This window comes from Vigna unguiculata, chromosome 3 (assembly GCF_004118075.2).
Source record: "Vigna unguiculata cultivar IT97K-499-35 chromosome 3, ASM411807v1, whole genome shotgun sequence".
In the NCBI taxonomy this organism is placed as follows: Eukaryota; Viridiplantae; Streptophyta; class Magnoliopsida; order Fabales; family Fabaceae; genus Vigna; species Vigna unguiculata.
In genome coordinates this window covers 19,214,028-19,228,140 of record NC_040281.1, presented here as the reverse complement: position 1 = coordinate 19,228,140, position 14,113 = coordinate 19,214,028, and the positions used below count along the sequence as shown (strand labels likewise).

Genomic DNA, 14,113 nt, shown 5'->3' with positions numbered 1-14,113 from the left:
GGAGTGACTTTAAATAAGCAAATGAGAAAGTTGTTGTGATCTTTTTTTTTACCATTGAGTCATTTTGAACATATATTTTTTGTTCTTTTATTGTCGATCAAGCTTGATCATTGAGAAGCATTGAATGTGCATTATGTAACATTAATTGTCTTTCTCTTCTTCACACAACATCCTTAATAACTAACAACATTTATCTTTCTATGTTGCATAGTTTTTGTATTGGGCAAACAACTAAGTCAAGGTTGAAATAAATTTATGCCAAGATAGTTGAAGGACAATGCAACTTTAGCTCAAACATCAATTCAGCGGTAGAGGTTAAAAGAGGCAGGTGGGGGCCACAATCCTCCTTTCCCAAATTTTTTTATCTATTTTTACATTGTTTATATTTTTAAATTTTTTAAATTATATAAATTTTTAACCTTTTTTTAAATTAAGAAATGGTTTATCGAAAATTAATGAAAATTAAATTAAGTATTTTTTCTATTTATTTTATAAAGTACAACATTTAATGTTAATCAATAATAAAACATAAAATCAAATATAATAAAGAAACAAAACTATTAAGATATTTTTTTATTTTCTCTCTCATTGTCTTCTTAGTTATTCATATATTGTACTCATCTCTCACATTTATTTATTTTCTTTTGTTACTAAAATAAAGTTAGACAAAAAACTCATCATTTTTGTCCTCATTTTTTATATCTTCTCTTCCATTCTTAAAGAAATAAAAAAGGTAACTCTTTCTTGTCTTACTTGATAATGAAACATTTGTTTAATATTTAACACTATTTTTTATCTTATGATCTTTTTGTATATTCATTTTTTATGAGTATAGAAAAAGTAATGTAATATGTGATTTTTCATAGCCAATTTTTAATTGTGACTTGATTATCATAGTTTTTTTAAATAATTATGTCTCTCAAATTTTAATTAGATTATGATAAATTATTTTTTACTCTTAAATTTCTTTTTTAAATAGGTAAATTGATGAAAAACAAAAGAATAAATTTATTTTTAAAATTGATAAGAGAGAAACTACCGGTGAAGATAAAAATAGGATAATGTGGTTGCTGCATAACAATGAAATGAAAACTTATGAAAACTTTTGAATCAAATGCATGTTAAAAAAATGGAAGATGAATATTTTGCAAATAATATGGTTTAAATTGAAAAGAAAATAACTGAAAATTTTAATTGTGATTCAATTATCATGAGTTAAAGAATATGAAAAAACATATACATTCCTTTAGATATGTGTAATTCCTTTTGTAATTATAAATATACTATATTATGTATTCATTTTTATTGGATCAGTGACAATAATATTAAATATATAAATTTTGAGTATATTATTTTGGTTCACCCAAAAATTTTGATTCTCCAAAAAAATTTTGGTGTAGATCCATCATTGCCTCAATTCATATATGAATGAAACTTGTATCAGACACAAATATTTTTCAAGATAAATGGTTCTATGCATCATAGAATTAAGCTTAAAGAATATCGTTTACATTGACTTAATGTTTATTTGTAATTTTTTTTTGTATGATTTGTACGTCTATCACATGTATTTTCTTCATGATTTAAACTTTCTTGGATTAAGAACTTAGTAAAAATCATAGGGTGTTGAATTTTGCTCTAACAATTGTAAAACCTTTCAAAAGTTAAGTTAGATCAAAATGAGGGTTATTTGATCATTTTGTAAATATTTTCACAAGCCTTTTATAAGGGAAAAACCATAAGATTATACACGAGTAAAATATAAAAAAAAAAAACAATAATAAGAAATTTATTCTAGTTTGCCTAATCAAGGCTATGTCCAATCATCTAAAACTAAACAACGATAGGTTACATTACTAAATATAAATTGCAAGAATTACTATCACTTATGACTTCATCTAATCATGTAACATTGATCTTCTTTTTTGAAAAGAATAGTCTAATATAATATTATCTTATTTATTTTAGTAACTCATCTAGAACCAAAGATTAACTCTTTATTATGATCATAATAAATATATTTGACACACCAAAATCACTTTATTTATTATCACCAAAACTTAAATATTAAACAAGAAAACTTAATAAACGTAAATATTAAGCAAGAAAACTTAATAAACTTAATCTAAATATCATTTGCTATAATGTTAATGCTACCAATTATTGGAATTAAGATTTCCAATGCATACCCACGATAGAATTCTTTGATATATATATATATATATATATATATATATATATATATATATATATATATATATATATATATATATATATATATATATATATATATATATATATATATATATATATATATATATATATATATATATATATTTCTACAATGACGAAAGCAAGTTTTGATTGGGAGGAAACGGAGTTTGTACAAAATAGTCTCTTTATTTTCTTTTCTAAAGTGTATCAACTATAAAATATTGTATAATGTTTTACGTTATTTTCCGCCTAGTTTTTTGAATAGAAAATAAAATATTAGAAGAAATATGTACACAGACACAGAACTTAGTATAAGTACGTATCTATAAAATTAAAATTACGAGAATAAACTTAAATTTAAACTTACAAAAACGCTTGTTAGAAATTAGTAATTACTAATATGCATTTAAAAACAAAAGTCGATATGTCCGAGTGGTTAAGGAGACAGACTTGAAATCTGTTGGGCTTCGCCCGCGCAGGTTCGAACCCTGCTGTTGACGAAATTTTTTAATTTTTATAAAAAAAAATTTATTCAGAAAAAGATTTCCGAAATTCTTGATCAGATTAATGAATTTGTTGTAACGTGTTAGAATCCTGTTCGTGAAGAACCCAATTTTGAACTTATATTATCTGATTTATTTCCCCTTTTTTTCTTAAACCATTGTCTGAAATTTTAAAACATTTTAAAAAATATTAATTTTAATAATATAAATATTAATTAAAATTTTTAATTTATTATTATTAGTGTTGAAGTATTTGAAGTTGTAAAGTTTTTTTATCAAACAAAAAAACCATTACTAAATAATTGTTAGAATAATTAATTATAACAAAATTTACAACTTTTATAAATAAAACCATCACTAAATAATTGTTAGAATAATTAATTATAACAAAATTTACAACTTTGATAAATAAATTTTAATTAATTATTTAAGTTAATTTCATTTAAACTTTTTCCCAAATATCACATAAAATTCTTCTAGAATTCCACAACTACACCCTTCCTATAATATCACAATTTCTTTTAGAATCCCACTACTACACCCCCCCTTCCTAGTTTATTTACCCAAAATCACCTATTTAATTTATTTAATTTGAAGTAAACCTAAAAATGGTTGTGCATGTGATCAGAATGTTGTCATTTAAATTTCAGTTAGGGTGACAAAATAAAACGGTCCAACTTCATTTAACCCGACTCATTCATGATCTGTCAAAAATAAGTCGAGTTGGGTTAGTTCATCACTAAGAAACAAGCAAGAAATTGCAACTCGGCCCAGTCAAAAGGTGGCTCAACGGGTTGACGGGTAGGTTCGTCACTTTTTTAATTTTTAATTTAATTTTATTTTATTTTTAAATTTATATTTATATAATTATATATATATATATATATATATATGTATATGTATATATATGTATATATATATATAGGTATATGTATATATATATATACATATGTATATATATATATACATATACATATATATATATATATATACATATATATATATATATATATATACTTATAAATGAATATTTTAAGCATATTAAATCATATAACTATTTTCTAAGTTTTTAATTGATTAATTAATATTTTTAATTGGATAAATGAAAATAAATATTACACGTACATGTTAAATTACTCTATTATAACTAATAATAAAATTTAATTTGTAAGTGCTAATGATTTAAATTATAATAGTATTGCAATTTACATCTTTACAAAAATATAATACAAAAAACTTCATCTTTTTAATTATTTTTAATTTTAAAAAATTAAAAGAAAAGTTAAATTATATTTTTGTTGGAAAATATCAATTTGGTCCCTATTTTGAAAACTTTGATGCAATTATGTCATTTTCGTTAGTACTGAACTAACAAGTTAAAGATGTGTAACGTGTTAGTTCGTGATTTTTTTAATTTTTTTTTAATTTTTTAATTTTTATTTATTTAAAAAATATTAAAATAAACTAAAAATTTGTCACTTGTAAAGTTTACGTCATGCCACATGGCAATGGTAGTGTGATGCGGTAGTAAAAGTGGCAATGCCACGTGTCTCTACTACGTCATGTGTCATTGTTTTAGTCTTAATTTGGTTCCTGTATTTTTTAATTTGTCTCAATTTAGTCCTAAATTTTTAAAAATTGAGTAATTTCATCTCCCTCCAACTTGAAACAAAATTTAATTTTTATATAAATGTTATACAAATATTTTTATTAAAATTGATATTTTTATTATATATTTTTAACAAAATTAAATTGATTTAAATTTATATATTTATTAAAAGAGTTGAAAAAGTTGATAAATTTATTTTATTTTATGAAATGCAATTGATAAACAAATTTAACATATTTGTTAGTTGAAATTAATTTTGATTTTTTTTTCCATTAACAACTTAAAAATAATATAATACTATATAAAAATAGAGAACTAACAATCAACAACTTTTTAATAAAATATAATATCTACAAAATTTGCATTCAATTTTTTTCCACTAATAGAAAAAACACTAATGTGTCACTCATTCTAAATTTTGTACCATAGAAAAATAAATCAATAATCAAAATTCAAAACCTCATAACCTAAACCTACCTCTCATCATTCAATCACAAAACCTCATAACCTAAACCTACCTCTCATCATTCAATCTTTTGTCGAATCTTTTCTTCTTCTGTCGAATCTTTTCTTATTCTACAAGATGTACGTTCTTTTGCACGGTTTTTTTTTTCTTTGATGAATGAAGGTTTTCTGGGAGATGGATGAACTCTTTCAAGAAGGCAAGCAAGGTACAAGCTTTTCTTCTTCTCTCTAATCTTTTCTTCTTCAAACAAATGCAAGTAGTTTTGTATGTCTTTTTTCCTATGATGAATGAAGGTTTTCTTTGAGATGAATGAACTCTTTGAAGTACACAACAAAGGTACAAGCTTTTCTTCTTCTATACAATCTTTTCTTCTTCTACCAGATGTAAGTACTTTTCTGTGACTTTTTTCTCTCTAATGAATGAATGTTTTCTTTCATATCAATGAATTTGTTTGAAGAAGACAACAAAAGTACAAGCTTTTCTTCTTCTCTCGAATGTTTTCTTCTTCTACTAGATGTAAGTACTTTTGTATTGCTTTTCTTATCTGATGAATTAAGTTTCTATTTGAGATGAATGATGTGTTTGAAGAAGACATCAAAGTTACAAGCTTTTCTTCTTTTCTTGAATATTTTCTTCTTCTATAAGATGTAAGTACTTTTGTATGTCTTTTTTTTTCTCTAGTGAATGAAGGTTTTCTTTCAGAGAAGTTTGAAGAAGGCAACAAAGGTATAAGTTTTTCTTCCTCTCTTCAAGCTTCCTCGTTTACATTTTGTTTGTCTTCTCTCTAGTTAACACCATTTGTCTTCTTTCTCTTAAGGGGTGTTCTTCTCCTATCATTCTTCATCTTTTATTGTTGATCTTCTTCTTTCACTCACTCAAACAAGCTTCTAGTCCTCTACAACGCAAATGATATGTGTGCACTCACATTTTTTTGTCTTTTTGTTCTTCTTTTTCTTTTGGGTTACATTTTGTTTAACTCATTATTTTTTCGTGTTCTTCTTCTCTTTTGATTTGTTCTTCCAAAGTTTTTTGGGCTACCTTTTTGTTTAACTTGTCAAAGTTGAGGTTTTTTTCATTATTAGGGTGTTTCTTTGCATCAGATTCTACTCACTGTTTTTCATGCTCTTCTTCTTCAATCTTTTTATTTTCTTTTTGTTTTCGGCTACGATTTTGTTTAAGAAGTTAAAATGTTTGTTTTTTCTTTACATCATATTTAACTCAGCGTTTCCTTTTTTCAACATATTCAACTTACTGTTTTTTTATGTTTTTCTTCTTTTATTCTTTATCTTTTTATTTTGGGCTATGTTTTTGTTTTTAAGCAATTAAAGTTTTGGTGTTTAGAATTTACATGGGTATAACAAGTTAAAGTTTTTATTTTTTCTGTATTAATTTTTGCATTTTTTTTGTAGATGGGTGAAGTTTGGTTTTTTGTATTAATATTGATTCAAGTAATGTGTATCATAATACATCTCAATGTTTGTTCTCTCAAGTTGTACACGATAATGCAACCTTACACACGGTTTCAATAATAGACTCTTACGCTCTAGACACTTCTATAGTGAGTATAATAGGTGTAATATCCCGGCCGGATATTACTAATTTTAAATGAAATAAAACTTAAAGAAAATTAAGACTACATTTATTATAAAGTCTTTCCAAAAATGCGAAAAATTGAAATCATTTATTACATCGCTAATAAGCCATAACCATAAATTATAAGGATCAATTACAATTTCCAAGTATACTAAGATAAAGGTTTACAAACGTTTAAAAATCCATAGAAGAGTAAAACTTCATAAAGGTTTTTCCCAAACTAGCCCATCTCCGGATCTATGCCTTACCAGTATCACCTGCAACATCATTTACTCTTGTGCAACGAATTACACGATCATCGCCAAACACAAGCAGATAAGGTGAGCTAACAGAAAAAAATTATATATACAATTTAAAATATATATATATATATATATATATGCATACACTCATCAAAGGAACTTTATCCTCTGATTCCATGCCACACGACCACCACCATGTTATACATGTTCTACGTCTTTAGATGATAACCTCAAGATACCCTTTGTTGCCTCCACCTACAAGCCACAACTTATAGAACACGTGCGGGAAACCTATTACAGACCACACTCTGTAACGCTAAGTGAAGTTCCCAATATGAACCATAGTTCATAATTGTCCCAAGACTACCAAACTCATTGGCTAACGTCGAAGAGGGCAATCTTCTTGGACCCATCCGTACAAGCCATAACTTGCACACTCACACCGGCAACACTCGCCAATCCGTGCCATAACTCAAGGACTGCTCATGTCCATCCGCCATCCCGAGCCATAACTCAATGAATGCCCTGTGTTTACCCAATATACCGAGCCACAACTCAAGGGATACCATTCTGAGCCACAACTCAAGGAATGTTACAACAAAGTTCATCCTTAAGGTATGACCCCAAAGCCTTGTAGACCATGCACATCCAAATCACACAAGCAATTACTCGACCATAGACCCAGGATATACATGCTTCCACGAACCTGCCCGCTCCTGGTCACGCCTCTACGAACCTCCTCGCTCATAGTCCAACTATACGGTCCAACACACATGATCCAACAACTATGAACCTCCTCGCTCGCAATAGCCCTCAAGTGTGAGCATGGAACATACGAACCTCCTTGCTCGTATCTTCACGCGAGAGCATCATAATATGAACCTCCCCGCTCATATTATCATGTGTTCACCACTAGCCATGAACCTACCCGCTCATGACATAGTCAAGCTTCTCCTGGTCCAAGCCCAACATCACAAACACGCAAAACACAAGCCAATAGAACCCAATGCTCTTTGCATTATCCCCTGGTGTTGCCTAAGCGTCGCCAAGCGTCAAGCCAACACACACTACTTGCAGAACCCTTTCGTCGCCAAGTGCCAGACACAAATAGAGCCATTGTCTTAATGGCTATCGCCTGGAAGTTCACTCCTCACTACCAGGTACCACGCGTTCCAGGGACATCCCTAGTACTCCTATCACTCGGCTGCCACCATTGTGCCGCCTGGTGCTATACCAGTAACGACCTGTTGCTGGTTTAGCACCCCAAAGTAGGTTATATTCAATCCTACTCTTACAATTATGCATGTCCACAATCGAGAATATATATATATATATATATATATATATATATATATATATATATATATACTTCCATGAATCACATGACTCAAATGCACAGTTTTAACTTAGATAGCTTTAACATACTTGTACACAAATATCACATATTAAACATGTATTTCACTAACCATCATTCATATTCATGGAACCACTTTAAATAGTAGACACACTCGTGCTCCTTAAAAACATCACAATCCAATCCAACACACACATTATTTTCCCCTTCTCATTTTCCCAACCCTTTGCATGCATACAATTCACACACACTACATAAGCCACAATCAAAGCTATATACTTATTTTGCATGTCCGCGCAATTCCATTACATATAAAGCATGATTATCATGTTCCCATACTTGCCCAAAACCCATAATGATCATGCAACACTCAGTCATAGTGATATCATCCATACTAGCCTTTTTCACATACTTATAACATCATACATTAGATCTAACATAAGTAGATTTATATATTCAACATGGCTCAGTAAGCACTATCAAAAACATACTCATCAATCACGCACACACGCACACACACACACACACACACATATATATATATATATATATATATATATATATATATATATATATATATATATATACATTCACCAATCAAGGTCATACCAGCACTTAAGCACACTTAAGCATCCATTACTAATCATACTCTTAGGGAATTCAAACAACAAATCATGAGTGACGTATATCTCTAGTTACATACATCTAATTCAAATCTCCACCGCTCAAAGTAAAGAACAATATGTTATGAATCACTTCTCAAGTTTTCACCTAAATCGAACGGTTAATGAACCGGAAAACACAGTTTTACGAAAACTGCGAAGACTAGAAAAACATAGTCGCCCAACGATTAGATCTTTTTTAAAATGTGATGTTTTATTCTTTTTTTTTGTCTGTTCTTTGAAAAAAAATGTAATATATTATATTTTTTACATTGTGGTTCATCATTTTATTATTTTTTTTCTAGCAGGTGTGTTTGGATCAAAATTTGTGATTGAGTTTATGTGAAATTACCAACTAAAAAAATAAACACTTCAAAATCATACATTCAAATTTGATGATCATCAAATAATTCATCAATAGATCAATTTGTTTTGAAGATCATATGGAAGATTTCAAAGTTGTACTTTGATTAGAAATTGGTTTCTTTATTTTTAAGTTTTTTGTAACTACAAGTGCATTTTTAACATTGAGTTGTATTTCATAATTGTAATTTTAGTGTTTTTATTTTTTGTGAACATACTTAATACACTACAGAAAAAAGTAGTTTTTAGATTCACTTATTTAGTGGCAGTTTAATTGAAATGCCACTAAGTTAAAAGAAATTAAAAAATTATATAAATTTAAAGTCAATTCACAATCGATGAGATATTTTAAATGTGTATACTGTAGCAAGAGTATTCGGCACCTAAATCATTTTATTGGCGTGTTTTCGTTGCAAAGTATTTCACATAGCTAAATCTCTTCTTTACCTAGGTCATTTTCTTCTGCATGAAAGTATCTAATTTCTCTCTAGAAGTCATCTTCTCTCCCATGGAAGCCGTTTGTAAATCTTCTTCTTCTTCTCGTGCAATTTTCTTTTCTGAAGTGTTTTTCTCCTCTTAGTAAGTTTATTTTTTCTCCCGTAAGTTATTTTTCTCTTCATATTAGATTTTCTTTTGAAGTTTTCATAATCCCTAATTTCAATCACTATGTGTTTTTGTATTAGATTCAGGACAACTATTCCAGCAAGGTTAACCGCAATGGCATCCAGTGGGTGATTTGAGGCACATGGATAATTTTCCCCAGAAGCTTGATGTTATATTGTCAGATGCCGAATTGAGGTTCAAAGATTTCAACTATGGTTATTCCAGTTTATGGAAAAAAGTTTATCTAATTGGATTGCTTTGATAATAGTCAAGATTTAGTGATGAATTTTAGACATTAATTGAAACTTAAATTATGTTGATAAATAAATTTTCGTATTGACATCATCTATTGTAATCTTAAGCTTTTCTACATCAATATTTGATACTCCAAGAATATCAAGCAATATTGGTATTATTCACAAACCATATCTTTGATGTGAAAGGTTCACAAAGGATTGTTAGATATTGTTGAAGATATAGCTAGACTTAGATTTTAAGCATATCTTATATGGCAATGGAAAATGCTTCAGTCACATTGTTTGCTCCCATAGTTTGTATGTGGCTATTCTGCATCAATGCCATTGGTCTATAAAGCATTATAACTTTTTCACTTCTTTACCATTTATAACTTTCATTTAGTTTGGTTTATGTCTAGTTTACATGGCAAAAATGTTATTACAAATTAGATTATCTGATTTATTTGATGAGATTCAAACATATACAGATACTATTGTATTTAATCTGTCAAGAATATTCATCTTCAATGTGTTGGGATTCAATGGTCACTCTTCATTTCAAATTGCTTGGTAAAATTCCTTAAGTGATGCAAATTATAATGTATATAAATTGTACTTTTTTTCTTTGTATAATATTTATCAATGTGTCTAACAGACAATTATACTAAGCAGTAAATTGTATACTTTGGCTTATGTAGTGTGAATAAAATTATTCCTATATTATGATTAGACATTCTCTTTTTCTTTCTTTTATTTATATTAATTATTTGTTCACAAGCATGCCACTTAACACCACTTGATTTTTCAGGATTTAAAAATCAGTGGGAGAATAAAAGTTCTACAGGATTTAGTTCTAGGGTGTAATAAGGTACTCATAATATTTTGTTGGACCATTGCAAGTTTAATGTTTCTATATTTCCCACATAATTTGTTATTTATTATTTATTTATTTTTAATGTTCAGGTAATTAGTAAAGCACCGTTCTTAAATGAGATAATCAATTTCATCTTTCCATCACCTTTTAGTTTTTTCACTCGATGATGTTTCCTTCTTAACTAGCAATGTCATTTTGTATCCCAAACAAATTGAGTTTTGTAGTTCCTTTCTATGAAGCTTGAAGCAAGTTAATTCAAGGATGAACATGAGCCTTAACATAGACGGGCTTCCTTTAAAAGATGTAAGTCTACCAACTTTGATGATATCATATTGACTTCTAATATTCAATTAATTTCTAATTGCATAAGATTTAAACATCATGCAAAATTGTATGTGTTGGTTGTTGTCAGCTTTTGGAATAATGTTGAATACATTTATCCTAATGCTTTGTCTGGGAATTGTGTCTCAAATTATTCTTCTTAACTACTTCTATTTGAAAAGTCAAAATCTAATAAGATAAAGTGATTTCTATAACTTGTAAGTTTATGGATCTGTTTGTGACATTGTTCTCAATATCAGTTAGCAAAGATTAATTGAAGTCAAGTTGGTATGGAAGAAGCAGACAGGGAGAAAAGAAAGAAAGGAATTCATGGAGGCATGCAAAACCAATTTTGAGTTGGGAAACAAATAGATCAGAATGGAAAAATAGAATACCAAAAGATTTCTTTTTTTTTTAATTAATTTTGCTGGCGGTTGTAAGTGCCGCTAAATATTAGATGATTTTTAAAAAAAATAATAATAATTTTGTTGGCGGTTATAATTGTCGTTAAATATTAGATAGTTTTTTTTAAGAAAAAAAAATTATGATTTTGCTAGCGGTTATAACTGCCGCTAAATATTAGATGAATTTTTTTTAAATAAAATTATGATTTTGCTGGCGGTTATAACTGCCACTAAATAGATTATTTTTTTTTAAATTATAATTTTGCTGCCGGTTATAATTGCCGCTAAATATTAGATTTTTTTTTAAAAAAACATATGATTTTGCTGGCGATTATAACTGACTTTAAGAATATTAGTGACAGTTATTCTGACGGTTATATTAAATCGACACTATAATACTTTTGTGGCGCTAAATTCTACGTCGGTTGATTAAGTGACAGAAATAAAAATAGTGGCGGTTAAAACTATCACTAAACCTCACACTTAACTTACACTAAAAATCAAATTTTTAGTAGTGATATTCTTGGTCTTGTGTGACCTATATTCCAATTTGGATGTGATGTAAATGGTTGAATAAGTAATTCAATATTTAAAATTATATAACTAATGTTAATTTCATTCAAAGCATGATGTTTAGCCAAACCACATTTTATAGGCCAAAATATAGATATCAATTTGAAAATTTAAAAAATAATAATTGATGTTGACAATTTTTTTTTTAATTTTATTTAGCTTCTTCATAATATGCTTTGCTTTTTTTTCTTCTATACACTTGTATCACTTAGACCTATTCTTTCTCACAATCATCATTTCAACACTTATTTTTTCCATTTTTCCTCACTAACGACACGACATTTTTTTGCTTTGTGAATGCATTGGCAATGTGGTCTTATCTAGGGATGTCAACGGGACGGGTAGAATACGAGTAATAGCTCCCTCATACATTACCCGTTGAATAAATATTTGCCCTGTATCTGTACCTATATTCGTTGAGTATCTTTTATGGGTTACCTGCCTATTTTTTTCATATTCGCAGGTATCCATGGATACCCGCGAATATTTACAAAATTATTTAAAAAATAAATATTTAATCATAAATTCAAATAAAATAAAATAAAATACATCACTGTCATAAATTTTAAATAAAGTTCAAATAAACTTAAGTTCATACAAGTCCAAATAATTATAGAAGTAAATATAAAATGACGTTCAACACAATGGAAATTCTTTAATTAGTGCTTTGATCAACAAGCCCACTTTCTCCGATTGATTCCTTAAAAATAAACAAAATAAACAAATAATAAACCTTAATTGTCACGTGTCAAGTATTCTTATTTTGATTCCATCCTTTAACAACAAGCATACCATAAACATCATTGTCTATATAGGGTTTGATGTATATGCTCAATTTCAAAGAAAAGAAAGAGAAGAATGTCAAAGAGTGTACTGGAAGAAGACAACGTACCAATTCTTGAAATTGGAAGAATGAAAACAGAAAACAAGATATACAACTTAAAAAAAATGTCAGAATTTTTTACTAATTAATATATATATATATATATATATATATATATATATATATATATATATAGATATACATATATATGTATATATATATATATATATATGTATATATACATATATATATATATATACATATATATATATATATATATACATATATATGTATATCTATATATATATATATATATATCTATATAGATATACATATATATATATATATATATATATCTATATATCTATATAGATATATATATATATATGTATATATATGTATATATATATATATATATATATATATAGATATATATATATATATATATATATATATAAAAGAGTATTTTTGTGAATTAAAGTTTAGCACGTACAGGTATCCACGGGTACAGATACTATGACACTCGTACTCGTCCCGTTAACATGTGGGTATTAAAAATATTCGTACCCGCGAGTAACGAATATGCATTTTTAATATCCGTTTCCTATCGGTTACGAGTTTTATCTGTGGCTACTCGTGAGTACAGATTTTTTAACATCCCTAATCTTATTCTTCTGATATCTCATAAATATAGAAATGTAATGTACCAGTTATTTTACTCAATTACCCTTATTTAAAATTGTAACACATGTTCATGATATTATTGTAACACTTGTGAATGCTTTTTGAACGTGAAACCATTCTTATACAGCTTCCCCGCCTTTGAACTTATTCAATATCTCATAATCACTCTTTTATCTCTCATCTAACTCGTCCATCACAATCATATTCAAAAAATTTATCATTTTCCATAACCCTCTTCCAATCTTCTCTAGTCTGAATCATATTCAAAAAATTTATCATTTTCCATAACCCTCTTCCAATCTTCTCTAGTCTGAATACTAAAAGACACTCCCTTCTATCAACCACAACCTTTAAAATTTTACGTTTCCCGACGTTTATGCAATTGCAAGACTTGTAGTTTATTAAAGGTAAGATCTTTGGATTGTAAACCCTAAATACGTCATTTTTTGTTTTTTGTTTTTATTTTGTGGTTGTATTTATTTTTGAAGGTTAACTTTTTTGAAGCTTTCCTTTTTAGTTTTTGAGGGAATAATTTTTGTATTTTGTCTACCCTTTCAAGTTTTTTAGGTTCTTAAAACTAAATAGTTAA

At 27.7% G+C, this 14,113-nt stretch overlaps 1 non-coding gene across 1 annotated transcript; it reads left to right on the top strand.

Annotated features, from left to right (window-relative positions):
• Positions 1-2,632: 2,632 nt before the first annotated feature.
• Positions 2,633-2,714, top strand: TRNAS-UGA. Its single transcript has one exon. It is a non-coding gene; the product is annotated as a tRNA-Ser (tRNA).
• Positions 2,715-14,113: the final 11,399 nt, after the last annotated feature.